Raw genomic sequence first — 14,897 nt, 5'->3', positions numbered from 1 at the left:
ATGACTGGAGACATTTTTCATTGTCACCACTTGGCGGGGGGTCTACTGGCAGCTGGTGGGTGGAGACCAGGCATGCTGGTCCACATCCTCCAGTGCACAGGACAGTCCCCACCACAGAGCAGGGTCCAGCCTCAAATGTACCAAGTGCTGAGCAGGAGAAACCCTGCCCGGTGCCACGGCAAGTGTGGAATCTCTTAGTACCCACTTTTGTGGAAGGAGTAAGTCTTTGGAAGCATCGGCCCCGATTTAGAGATGCCTGCAGCATTCAGGATTTCCTTCCTGGTGCACGTGCCCATCTGATCTAATAAAATAAGCACTTGCAGCTACTTGAAACGACGCCCTGGGCTCAGGGTTTAGACCGAATACAGCCACGATACAACCGACAATGACCTCGTTTAGTTCTGATTCACAGTTTTTGTATTTTTGAAAGATGACCGGTAAGGGGATCACCCTTGACTTGGTGTTGTCAGCACCACGCTCTCCCGAGTGAGCTCCAGTCTGAGCCTCTGATTCACATTTTTGTCTGAACATCCTTCGATTGATTCTCTGGTACTATCAAAAAAATTTCTGTACACACTTAAAAGTAAGACGTGCTTTCCAAATACTCGCATCACATGAAACCCGCAGTGCTCAGGGTGCTGCCTGGTGGACGGACAAACACATTTTTGTGTGCTCTGAACTTGAGGCAGGAGAGGAGGAAGGCAGGACAGAGCTGGGACACGTGGACTCATCCGTGGGACTCAGCTGAATCCCGAGAGCACAGATGAAGCGGCCAGGGAGGTGAAGGGAACTGTTTAAAACCCAAATAACTGACTTTCAAAATTTCTATCAAAATGGCACAACCCCAATCTAGAAGGTGGGAGTGGATACAAGAGAATCTGGGTGATTTTAATTGATGGTTTTTGTTCCATCTTTCCCCGGATCAGCTCCACAAAGAGCACAGTCGGGAAACCAGCACCTGAAGTCACTTTAACACAGGGCCATCATCTCTCTGTCCCTGACCGTCCCTCTGGTTATGCCCTCTGTCAGGCTCCCAGGAATGCTTGGGACCAGAAGCGTTTCACAGTGTGAAATTTGTTTCTGAGTTTGGAATACTTGCATTATACTTACTGGTTATGCACCCCAAATCCGAAAATCCAAAATCTGAAATGCTCAAGTGAGCATTTCCTCTGAGCATCACATTGACGCTCAAAAACTTCAGATTTTGGAACATTTAGGATTTCGGATTTGGGATGCTCAACATGTAACAAAAACCAAACAAGCAACCCCAGCTTGCTCTCAGACGCCTGCAGGAAGCACACGCGGGCTGTGGACCGGGCCCCGAGCCCCCCGCTGCTGGGAAGCCCAGCCCCGCACCCATCACGTACCTCGTTGATGCTGATCTCAGCCTCCACGTACTGCAGCCCCTTCTGCAGGATGGAGATGAGGGCGGCGGGCGGCACCAGCGTCTCTTTGATGTTGGACTGGCTGATGTGGCTCTCGATCCCGAACGTGAAGGCCGAGTGGGAAAAACCTGCAGCGAGAGGGAGGCCAGGCAGGTGAGACCAGAGCTGGAAGAGCGGGCACAGCCAGCAAGCTCTGAAGGGGGCAGAGCGCATTTCAACCACGCTTCATTAACGGGGTGGACACTGCTGCAGGACTCCCGGCTTCCGATGTGGGGTCAGGCAGGCAGGAAAGGGCAGGGGGAGAGAGACGAGTGTGAGACCAAGGAAGACTGGGGAAAGGATGAGACGCCTTCATGGGAGGACCCTTTCAGTGCTATTAAGAAGCAAAAGGGAACAGAGTGGAGGCGGCCCCACGTGCCCTGGATGGCTGTCTCTTGCAGAAATCCCACTCTGGGCGTCCCCGACCCCTCGGTTCACATATTCTTTGCAGGAGCTCAGTGCCGCAGCCTCTCTGTGTCCCCTTCCTCCCCCAGTGTGTCTCCTTTACTGCCTGTGTGGGAAGCTGCTTGGCAACTCAAAGGAATTTTGGATGAAGGTTTTTAAGGAAAAGTTCAGAAGAGCCAGGATGGCTACTGCATGTGGATGACAGCTGCGTTGCGAAAAGAAGGCAGTGGCATGAGGCATGGAAGGAGGTGCTGGGGGTCCACGTAGGGGTCTGAGGGCAGTGGGGAAGCTGCAACAGCCCCTCCTCAAGGACAGGAAACTGGCCCCCTGCTGTCGGTGGGGGGATCTGCACAGCTGTAGGTAAAACAGGCAGCCCAGTCTGGTGGGGCTTGATCTCCCCGTGTGGCCCACAAGCGGCCCTGGGGTGCTCGAGGGCTCGTAATCCCAGGGAGGTGAATGCTGTGGGGGGATCCGAGTAACCTGGACCCCCATGCTCGGCTCCCCGGCCAGAGGTGGGTCAGGGCTTCTCACTCCGTTTCTATTGTCTGCTGATCGGGCAGCAAGGGTTCTCAAAGTGACCACTCCTCCTGACTTTGTTCTGCCCACTGTCTATGGCGACGTTGCCGGTTTGCAGGCTTAGCCCCTGGTTACCCGAGCAGGTGGGTGCCTTTCCACCTGGCCTGGCGATTGCTTCCCTTCCACCCTCCCTCAGTCACCCGAACAGAGGCAACGGGATCAGGAGCTCGTGGGCTCGGCTCTCATCAGATGCAATATCATCAGCCCTGCTGCCTCCCGTTACCCAAATCGAACTGACTTTGCAATAAACCAGTCTCACTAGATGGGAGCACACCTCCATGAAAGGAGGCGTCTGTGTCTGCGCTCTCCTGCCCCGTCCCCTGCTCACTTCCCTATCCACTCGCTCCTCCCCAATCCACCCCGTCCCTCCCTCATCTCCCGGTAATAACGGGTGTGTAAAATAGGTAGTTTATATTGACGGAACGGAGCAAACGTGGTAGCTGTCATTAATTCTGCACTCAGTTGCATACAGCCCTGTAATTCTTCACAAAACCATACATAAATTAGGTTGCAAGGATTCCTCTCTTCTGTGTTTTTGGAGGATAAAAGCACAGGCCCTTTACAGTAGACCTTACCTTTCCCTTCTCCCCTGTTTTCTTTCTCTTTACCCACCTTCCTTTCCCTGACCCACTCCTAGCAAAACAAAACAACCCACCCCTGTGTTCAAGCAGTGACTCCCCTGTATCTCCACCATGCTGTGCAGCGTTATAGCTCCAGGCTTTCCTCGTCCAGGTTTCCAGCAAGGCTCGTCAATGGATGGAGGGCTATGTCTCATCCTCCTGATATCCTGAAAAGACCTCATGCAGGGCTATGACACTGCAGTCATAATAATAATGACAGCCAGCCTTCACAGGGCACCCACTCTCAGCCTGGCACTGCTTCTGGGGCTTTATTCGAATTCACTCAAGCCTCCTGGCAGTCGTTCCCTGTGCCGTCTTTCCCTTGTTCCTCCGCTTCCCCATTCACAGAATAAGTCCCCGAGATCTATCAAGGGTGACTGATGGGCACACATCACTGAGCTGCTAGGGGTGGGGCTGAGCTCCAAACCCCGGCAGTGGGACACTGTGCTTAGTCACTGTAAAACACTGTCGAGAAACATCTACTAAACGCTTCAGAGCACAGTATTTACTGCTGATGAGGGCTCCTGACAAACAAATCTCAGTGACTGCTGGAGCAATTGTGCAAGAGAAGTCCAGCTTGTGGTGTGCAGATGCTCCTCGACTTACAATGATGTCATGTCCTGATAAAACATCGCGTGTTAAAATACTGAAAGTCCAAAGTGCATTTAATACACCTAACCCACCAAACATCACAGCTTAGCCTCGCCTGCCTTAAATGTGCTCAGAACACCTACATTAGCCTACAGGTGGGCAAAATCACCTCATGCAAAGCTTGTTTTATAATAAAGTGTTGAACATCTCACGTAATTTACTGAAAATCCTATGGAAAGTTAAAAGCAGAATGGCTGTATGAGAACTCATAAGTACGATTTCTACTGAATCACATTTGCACCACCGTAAAGTTAAAATATCATAAATTGAACCATAGCAAGCCAGGGACTGTCTGTATTTCACTCATTCACTCACTCATTCATTCATTCGTTCTCTCAAGCAACACCGGGCCACAGAACTGACGTTTAAGGATTCATGCTCCGAGAAGCACAGCTGATCCTGACTGCATTGCTACCTTTAGCCGAATCTGGGAGCTTTGTAGCCATTACCTAAATCTTTACAGCAGCTGTTCAGAGCCGGTACTGTCTTTGTTTTACACATAAGAAGGGAAAATATTGGAGAAATTAGGTAACTTGCCCAAGGTTCACACCTGTGATGAGAGGCTGATCTAAAATTTGAACCCTAGACCCCGTGATTCCAAGATTCATCCTTTTACCCTACATTGTAAGACCCGCAGGCACAGGAAGCAGAATTCCTGCAGCCTCTAGGCTGACGCAGATGGCACTCCCACCTGCTGCCCGGCTGCACGGCTGGCAGCTCTGACCAGCAGCATCACTGCAGGACCAGATAACCTGCAAACGGATGCAGAGCCCATTTCTATTTCTAACCGCAGGCCTGAGTACGCCCCTTATTTCTCTCTTTCTCTGGGGTTTTAAGTGTTCAGTATATGGTTTGACTGCATCACTTTCTTACCTTTATGGGATGATGCTCTTTGGTGGGGATTCCAACTCTAGACAGCATTGATGACGCTACTGAGTTGAGTCTTCTTGAAAAAGGGACGGAGCAGTAAAGATGGGCTGAGGGTGTGGGAGTCTGAGCTGAAAACAGTCTGCTAGAATGAGTTTCCCCATGGCAGCAGAATGACTAGGAAAAGGCAGGATAAAGCTCTACAGGGTACCATTACCTTGAACATTTTTGGTTAGCCTGGGTCTTCTACTGGAGACAGCGGGTAATCATGACTGGAAATTAGGCACCTCCATAAAGACTCGCAGTCTGTACATTCCATATCCCTGTTCAAAGAAGTTCTCCTAGTTGCTTAAATTCATATTAGTTGCATCTCTTTCGATGGATCTGTATATGAACTCTAAATCAATGGTTTTTCAGTCCATTTACTTGTAAGACTTTCTCGCTGACTCCTGGCCAGTCTGATGTCATCGAGGCCGGAGGGGGGCTCGATGGGGAAGACATTGGGAACTGTAACGACTGCTGGCTTCTATGTGTGCCCTGTCATCGAGCATCTGAGCCACGTCACTCACTGTGGCTGGGCCTCTGTTTCCTCTTCCGTACTGTGGCAATAAAAGGGACCTCAAGGAGCCGACGGAAGAGCCAGATGCAAGAGCAGCCAGACCCCAGACACTTATGGATCAGGACAGAAGACCACGAGCTAGAGGAAACATCACTTTTTTGCATTTCTGTGTTGGTACAATGAAGACGTTGGATGAAACGGCTGCTAGGACTCTTTCCAGTTCTGATATTCATTCTGGATCAGGGAGGTGTCTGCTATGGTCTAAATGTTGGTGTCTCCCCAAAATTCATGTTGGAAACTAATACCCATTGTGACAGTATTAAGAGGTGGGGCCTTCAGGAAGTGATTAAGTCATGTGTGCTCTGTGCTCATGAATGGGATTGTGTCCTTATACAAGAGACCCCAGAGAGCCCCTTCGCCTGTTCCACCATGTGAGGACACAGTGAGAAGACACTGTCTGTGAACCACGAAGCAGGTCCTCACCAGACACGGCATCTACCACACCTTGATCTCGGACTTCCAGCCTCCAGAACTGTAAGCAATAAATTTCTGTTGTTTATAAATGACCCAGTCTAACGCATTTTGTTATAGCAGCCTGTACAGACTAAGACAATGCCCAAGGACTATGTAATTGAGGCCTGCTCGACTACTTCCTCTTAGGCCACAGTTGCTAGATTGCGGCCACGGCCAGGTGCTGTGTAAGGTGCTGTCCTTGAAGACGTGTACTTCCAGGCAGGACACTTCTCTTCCAGGGCGAGCCGACCTCCACCACTGCCGGTGTCCCATCCCTCCAATGGGACTCCAAGGCTCATGAGCACATCCGCTCGCAGTCTGCTGGCATGGTGAGACTTCTGTACCTTGTACCTCTCAGCTGTCCCACGACATTCAACACATCTCTTCTGCCCAACAAGACATAGGTAGGCACAAAGATCAGAATGTCATTGGCAGATGCAACACTCAGGACTGCCCCAGCAGCAGGTGCAGGAGTAGTTAAAAGGGAGAAGTACAAAACGCATGGTGGTGGATGCATGAAAGATCCATGTGAGGGCAACAAGTCAGTGTCCTTGGTGCCTGCTGCTCAGCTACCCAGAAGGCATTCCGGAAGCCAGCAGGCTTGCCAGCACTTAGCAACTGTATCCCTGATGCATCTCCACAGCAGCAGCACGGCTGACCTTTGGGCTGGATCATTCTTTGCTGTGGGAGCTTTCCTGTGCCTTTGCAGGCTGTTGAGCAGCGTCCCCAGCTTCTTTCCACTAGATGCCAGTAGCATCCACTCCCACTGGGACAACCAAAAATGTCTCCAAACATTATCTAGTCGACCCTGCTGTGGTTGAAAACCAATAACACGGTGGAATTGACCCCCCAAAAGGCCACTATCCACAGCTCTATTCTACTTGTCTTTCTGCTTGTTTCTGGATTGTTGCCAATGAAAAGCAAGTCCCTGTCTACATGCAATTGATCACAAACTTTAGAGAATATGAAGTAACAGACAACCACCAGATGAGGCAAAATTATTCCCAAGAAAAAAAAGACACAATCAAGATAAACTGAGGAAGGCTTAAAATAAGGACCACATGCTAAAAAGAACGGTCGGATCTTCAAAAGTAGAGTCCTGTCCATTTGAAGTGAAAATTGCCTTGGTCTCACAAGAGAGGAAACAGTCTGTGCATGAGTTTGTCTCACCTCACTAGGGAATAAAAACACACTCAAAACAAACCAAGTACACACTTTGTTTCTTAAAATTAGAATACTGCCTACCTCTACCTCTTTCACAAATGGCTTCACAAACCATTTTAGTTGTACACTGACCCATTATGCCCAGTTAATGCAAACATGATTTATCAGCAAACTTTGCTAAATTATCACCCTCCAGCCCTTAGAAATACTGCTTATTTGACAGAGAAAAGCAGACACTTAATACTCAGGCAGCTCCGAGGTTAGTTTTGCATCTTCAGCTGAAACAAATACCAAGGGCACCAGTTTGTGGCATTAAAAACAGAATTTGTATTTAGTATTTAACAGACTTACATACTGACAGCTGTCCAGTGGGCATAGTCTGTTTATTTCAAAATGGTCTAGACTGGCGCTTGGTAAACCGAGGCCTGCAAGCCATATCTGGCCCACTGACTGTATGTATAAATAAAGTTTTATTGGGACATGGCCACACCCATGACTTGGTGTATTGTCTATGGCTGTTTTCATGCTACAATGGCAGAGCTGAGTAGTTGCAACAGAGACCATACTGCCCACACCGAGGCTGAAGATATTTACTATCTGCTGCCTTACATGAAGAGTATGCTAACCCAGTTATATACACACACATATATACATGGTATCACTAAGCCTCCCAGATCCTCTCTTCTCTCCGTATCCATGCTACCCACCTGACTTTTCTCTTCTCTTTGCCACCACTCTGATCCTGGATCCTTACTCTCTCCCAACCCCTCTTTCATTCCTCTCCTTCTAACAGGCCTGATAATAACGTGATGCAACACAAAACCATCACAGCAACTTTGCTGTTTCACCACAAGCAGCCCACTGCGCTCCTTCCTGCCTGGGCAAGCCCCTGGCCTCAGCACGGCTTCCAAACCTCCGCTGTCATCTCTCCCGTGCCTTGCTCCAAGCACATGCCTGCTTTCCTGCAGAATGACTTTGCTCATTCTGGTCTCTCGGTCTAGGTCAGTAGTTTCTCAAAGGAGGGCAGTTTTGTTCCCCAGAAGAAGACACTTGGCAATACATGTTGAGTATCCCTTATTGGAAATGCTTCAGATTTGGGATTTCAGATTTTGAAATATTTGCATAGATATAATGAGATATCTTCGGGACACAACCCAAGTCTATACAAGAAATTCATTTATGTTTCATATATACCTTACACACACAGTCACACAGTCTGAAGGCAATTTATACAATATGTTTAATAATTTTGTGCATGAAATCCATGACCTGTCACATAAGGTCAGGTGTGGGATTTTCCTCTTATGATGTCATGTCAGTGCTCAAAAGATTTGGATTTTGGAGCATAGTGGATTTCCAACTTTTGAATTAGAGATGCTCAACCTTTACCTGGAAATATCTTTGGTTGTCATAATGGGGGTGCGTGTGTTCATATGCTGTAGGCATCTGGCAGGTACAGACCAGGGATGCTGCTAAACATCTACCACTCACAAGACAGTCCACCTCAACAAAGAATGATCTGGAACAACATTTCAAGAGTGCCAAGGTTTAGAAACCCTGCTCTCACTCCTGTGGACACCTTTTCCTTCTTGGTAATTATGGCCACAGCCAGGAGTCCCTTCTACACCCCAGCGTGACAGGAAGTGACTGTCACTATTTTCATAACAAAGGACTTTCAAGGAGACAGACAAGACTTGAGGACTTAGGCACAACAGCACAACAGCACAACAGGAAGAAAACGGAGTTTTTAGACAAGGGTGCCAGTCAGAAAACTTTCAGCCACAAATCTATACCTGAATCAAAAACAATTCATTATTTGGAAAGAATTATAAACAGCAACAGTAAAGCTAATGACAGAGGGTGCTTACTATGTGCATCAGCCCTTTTCATGAATTAAGTCAGAGAGATCTGACAACTTATGATTTGGTCCATTTAAATTCATGTTGCAGATGAGGAAACTGAGTCATGAAGTGGTTATGGGATTCCATGAGGGCACACAGCTAGCAAACAGCCACCTGACCCTTGAATCCACGCTCTTAACCCACACACCATACACTACTGAAATGTGTTTAGAAACCAATGATGACTCAAGACGGCATCCCCTTAAAAGAGGAAGGAAACCATTTGTAACATAGGGTCTAGGGTCTCCTAAATGCCCAGGTGCTTGCCACCACTTAGAAGCCCAAAACAGGAAGTAAACGGGTCATAACACTTTGCTCTGAGTTTCTGTTCTTGCAGGAGGTGGCAGGAAGTCATGAACCATGAAATACTAGACTGCCCTCAAAATATACTGGCTAAAACTGAAATATGGGCCCCAGAGATGAACTCTGGTGACTCTCCACCTAGAAAGGAGCTGGGATCTCCAGACTTACTTGCCTCTGTATTACGTCATGGGTCAGCCATGAGAGTCTCAATTTGCCACCTTTAGACTGTAACTGTACTAGCCAAGGCTCAAGGGTTAGCCTGTGTGACAACTTTCTGAAGTCCTGCTGTTGAACGAAAGTCACATTCCTTCCCAGGCTTAAATATAAATTTGGCTTCAGAACTGACCAGTGAAGTATGTCCCAGAGTCAACCAATCCAAATTGAGCAAGCTTGTATCCTTCATTTACATGAGAGGACCTCAGTGAGGACTTGGGCAGGAAGTTGGGGTGAACTTTGCCTCTATAAGGCGATTCCTTTCCCGTGTTTGGGGAGATACTGCTTCAGGAGCAATCCTGCATGTTCTCCTTACTTGCAAGTAATAAAGCCTTTTTCTTCTCACCCTGGTCTTGGTTGTGCTTCTGAGGGATGGATTCCCCGTGTCCAGTAACACATTTAATCAATAACATCATTTTTATTATGTTTTCAGCAAAATAAGTCACAGACAAGGTCTACACGTTAACAACACGGCTGGATGCTTTCTGTAGGACAAAAAAGCAGAGATTAATCGAAATTTTCAACAACGCTCATGTAGAGACCTAAATTAAGAACAAAGATCAGATGCAGTGATAGAAGAATTTTGTACCACTTCTTTACGCTTATGGAGAAAGCACACTTAACCAGGTGCCCAATTAGCTGCCCTGCCTCCCTTTTCTAACCAACAAACAGATTCCAAAATTCTACACAGAAAAAAAAAATACCTAGTTGTCCCAAACAACTCCAAGAGATTTTAATTTTTGGAGGTGACTGAGTGACAACACAGAAAGGTTAATGCCACTGAAAGAACTTATTACTTACAGTTCCCGAGGGAAGGGAGCACACCACATAATGCCACGCCATGCAGGGCCACAAGAAACTATCACACCAGGGACCAGGAAGCAGAGAGCCAGAGGCAGGATCTGGGACAGTGCCTTTGTGACTACATGGTGGGGACATCCCTCCTTGGACAGGAAATGAAAACACCTTATGGTCGGGAGCTCTGCACTATGATTTAACAGCCACTGGATGAGACACAGGTGAACAACTCTGCCGCTGGGCTGGCCCTATATGTACGGACACTAGTGCTTAACACACTTATCCAGTCTCAAGGGCTAAGGAGAGAAGATGTAACAACAGAGTCATCCTGAAACCCCAACCGCGGACTGCTGATTTTTATGTAGCGCTTCTTTTTGTTTCTGCAAATATTGATGCTTCTGGAACATCGCTCCACATGGTGGAGTCAGCTCAGCATCTCCCTTGTCAATAGTTCATGCATCGTCAAGGTTTTCCAGCAGAACTGCAGCTGCCTGGAAAGGTGCCTGCTCTGCTCTCAAGATTGGGGCCGAGGTGACTCAAGGTGGTGGAGGGAACTGATCAAAATAAAGATGGGAGAGGGCTGTGGAGATATAGTGGGAGCTGGGCCAGATAGCCAAGAAGAAAACACACACGAAAACACACGCTCACACTCTCTCTCAGAGCCAGAAAGAGTAAACAGAAAAGGTGTGAGAATTAGAAATTGCGTCCTCCCCTTTGGAGCTAATTTACTACTGTCACTTCTGTTCTACAGAGATGGATTTGTCTCACCAGACAACTGCATTTGCTGCCCGAGAAGCGATCCTTAGCATATGCAAACCCCAGCTTCATCAACAGCAAAATGTACGAAAACATGCTCAGAATTCCGTTTGATTTTGCAGTCTAAATCGCTCGACATGTTCCTATCTGCTTTACATTTCAATGTGTGTATATATTTGTAAAAAATCCTCATGGCCCAGGGCCTGACTCCTACCCTCATTCTGTCCACATTTTGCTAGAGTACAGAGCGCAGTGGGAATGTTTTTATGTGTGCAGACCTGTTCGAGATGACCCGCCATAACATGGAATTTAGTGTAAAATGGAACTGCCTTGGAGGGCGTCCAAAGGCAATACCAGAAGGATATCATTAAAACAGGGTTTCACTTCTAACATCTGGCCTGGACCCCAAGGGTGGCAGCTGACTAGAGCTCGGGTGGCTGACTATTGTGGCCGGGCGCCCCTGCCAAGACTATTTTAATATCCTCTAAGCATGGGAAACATGCAGGAGGGGAAAGCCTACTCTGGTCATAAACTAGGCTGCTACATCCTCCCCGGTCAATGCTGGGCCGTGGGTGAGGGGTCCCTGTGAAGGGGCCCGGGCTGGTGGGGGACGCTGCTTTCCTGCAAATGCCCACGGGAAGCCCAGTGGATGCAGAGGAGGGGAACCCCAGCTCTGCTTCTAGTAAGGCGCTCGGCATGGCAAGGCTCAAACAGTCTCGTCCACAGCACCACAGGGGGTCCACAGCAGTTTCGAACCCTTGTGCATTTGGGATTCAACGTCTGCAAATCAGGAAATAAGAGCATGAATGCCAATCTGGAGATTTACTGTGGACAGCACTGTTAAACGTCACAATTAGAAAAAACTTGACTTTGAAAATAAATGAGAAAGCAATTTGGAAGACGGAGGAAATAACTCACATTTTTATACAATCAGCTCAGCTCCTGTCCTGACATTGGGGAATTCTCTCCAGCCCCTTTACTCTAGGTGTACTAATTTTTACGTATAACCCTCACGATCGTAGAATACTGCATCCCTGTTCTTTTTTACGTAACACGATATAAGCATTTTCCCCAGGTGCTGATTGGTCTTGACAGCCACCATTTTGGTTATTAACTGGGTCATTTTTTACTCAGACTACCTCCAGGTTTAGCTTAAAAAATGAATCAATGGCTTCTCACTGGACGGGGACCAACGTCTGAGCTTGTGTTCATCTGCTGCCAGCCCCAGTTTCCAGCACCTCCTCCTCTTCCCTCCCACCATGTATCCAAGGGTTCCTTCACCAAGGTGGTTTCCTCCCTACACAAGCCGGCTTAGCTGTGCCTCAGGGCCTTCCCTCAGGCTCCTAACGTTCCTGGGAAAGCTCTTCTTCCTCCTTTGCCTGAAGAATTCTAGCTCAAGACCCAGCTCAGATGCCGTCTCCTCTGTGTGCCCTTTCCCGGGCCCCTGGGCCCCTCCGTGCACACGTGGCAGGCACTTCTAATATTACATTTATCAGCCTGTGCAAGAGCTGACTGCTTTAGTATCCGTGATCCTCTCTAGGCGGGGAGAAAACAACAAGACCTCCTCTTTTCACCCATCCTTCTGACCCTAGCACCCAGGGCAGTGCCACCATCCATGGGACAACCCAACAAGAGATGTGTGGAACTGAAAATTGGGACAACTGCTGTATTCTTGGACACCAAGAAGGACTCTTTCATGGCATCCATATCTCCGGTGGTACTCCAAATGATGTTAGGCAGCACGGGAGCAAACGTCTGAAATTTTAGTAGTTTATTTTAAGGTGCAAAGAACTAATATGTGTTATGCAAACAGAACAGAACTAAACAGAACTAGTTATACTAATATCTACTGGTACATTTAAGATGAAGTAACTGGATCAGTTTAAGAATACTAACAAATATTAATAAAATTCCCCAGGCATATGCAAATATGGCAAAACTTCAGATGAAGAGCAAAGAAGTGCAGTTGGGAAATAGAAGATCAGAGAGCAGGAGGACCATGGAAGTCTTCAAGGAAAAGGAAGTAAAGAATCCTCACTAGACACACACTGGCACCTGAAGGGGGAAGAAATTCTCAGATTGTATTGGGCAGGGGTTAGTAAACTACAGCTTGTGGGACTAATCCAGCCCTTTGCCTGTTCTTGTCAATAAAGTTTTATTGGAACACAGCTAGTCATATTTGTTTACTTATTTTCAGTGGCTGCTTTTGTGCTAGAAGACAGATGCATGGTTACAACAGGGACTGCAATATTTACTAACTGGCCCTTTACAGTTTCCTAAATCCTGATCATGGGGAGATATGGACTAGGAGATGGGACTAAGAGGTCCTTAAGAAAACAGTTTCCAAAGCCCCAACCTGTTGTATGAGGCCAGCCAGCATAACTCTGAGATCCAAACCTGACAAGGATATTCAAAAAGAGACATCAGAGCCCAGTTTTTCTCAGAGCCCAGTTTTTTCCCAGTGTACCCAAGTATTAATAAACTGAGTTCAGCCATAGAAAGGACAGAATGTCCTGGCCCAGTGAGGTTTGTTCCAGGAACACAGGGCTTAATGTCAGAAAATAAATAAATAATTTCACCACATGAATAGAATCAAGGAAAATCATTTAAATGATGAAGATTCAAGAGGTATGTGAAAAATGCTCAACATCACTAATCATTAGAGAAATGCATATCAAAACCGCAATGAGATATCACCTCACACCTGTCAGAAAAGTTATTATCACAGGGATGAAGTTTTTGGTGAGAAAAGACCATTGTACATTGTTGGTGGGAATGTAATTTAGTACAACCATTATGGAAAACAGTCAATTTTTTGAGGTTCCTCAAAAACTGAAAAGTAAATTTACCATGTGATCCAGCAATCCTACTACTGGGCATATATCCAAAGGAAAGGATAGCAGTACGTGAAAGAGACACCTGCACTTCCTGTTTATTGCAGCAGTATTCACAGTAGCCCAGATATGGAAACAACCTCAAGTGGTCGTCATTGGACAAATGGATAAAGAAAACGTGGCATATATACATGGAACACTACTCAGCCTTAAAGACGAAGGAAATCCTGCTCCTTGTGACACTATGAATGAACCTGGAGGACAAGAAGTTAACTGACATCAGCCAGGCACCAAAAGACAAATGCTGCATGAATCTCGCTCATGTGTGGAATTTTAAAAATTTGATCTTATAGAAGCAGAAAGGAGAACGGTGGTTACCAGGGGCTGGGCGGAGGGGGAGTATTGGGGAGATGATGGTCACAGAATACAAAATTTCAGTTCAAGAGATCTACTGTACATCATTGTGGCCACAGTTAATAAAATTGCATTATATTTTGAAAATCACTGAGAGTAGACCTCTCCCACAAAAAAAGTATGTGAGGTGATGCGTATGTCATGTTGTACAAGGTAAGTATATACAATTTTTATTTGTCAATTTAAACAAACAAGCCAATAAGAAAGACTGCAGAGCCAGATGGCCCTTTCTGAAGGCCAGCTCTATGACCTCCCAGTGTGACCTGGTTGAGTCTGGACTTCTCCACACCTTGGGTTTCTCATCTGTAAATGAGGGATGGAGCCATTTCTACTTCTCAGGGATTGGTAGGAATAGTTTCAACTGTGAAGAACTTAGAAGCATGCCTGGCACACAGTAAGTGCTCAATAAATGTGAGCTATTGTTATTATAACAAACAAATGAGGAGGGGGAATGAGCTGTCTTTGATGGGGTGGGGAGTGCACACCTGAGGGAGTGTGGGGTGAGGAGATTGAACACAGGGAGGCAGCAGAAGAGAACTGTTTGAACACCATCCTGACGCTTTTAGATTAAACAGCACTAGGGTCTGAAAGTTTGTGCCCCTCCCCCTCCAGATTCATATACTGAAATCCTCACCCTCATGGCGATGGTGTTAGGAGGTGGGGCCTTTGGGAGGTCATGAGGGTGGAGTCTTCATGAACGGGATTAGTGTCCTTATAGGAGAGGCCCCGGAGAGCTCCCTCACCCCTTCCATCATGAGAGGGCAAGGTGCCATCTATAAACCCAGAAGTGTGTCCTCACAAGACACTGAGTCTGCCAGCACCTTGATCTTGGATTTCCAGCCTCCAGAATGAGAAATAAAATTCTGTTGTCTACAAGGCACTCAGACTCTGGCATTTTC

The sequence above is a fragment of the Cynocephalus volans genome, chromosome X (genome assembly GCF_027409185.1).
Source record: "Cynocephalus volans isolate mCynVol1 chromosome X, mCynVol1.pri, whole genome shotgun sequence".
Classification (NCBI taxonomy): Eukaryota; Metazoa; Chordata; class Mammalia; order Dermoptera; family Cynocephalidae; genus Cynocephalus; species Cynocephalus volans.
This window is presented reverse-complemented; position numbering follows the sequence as displayed.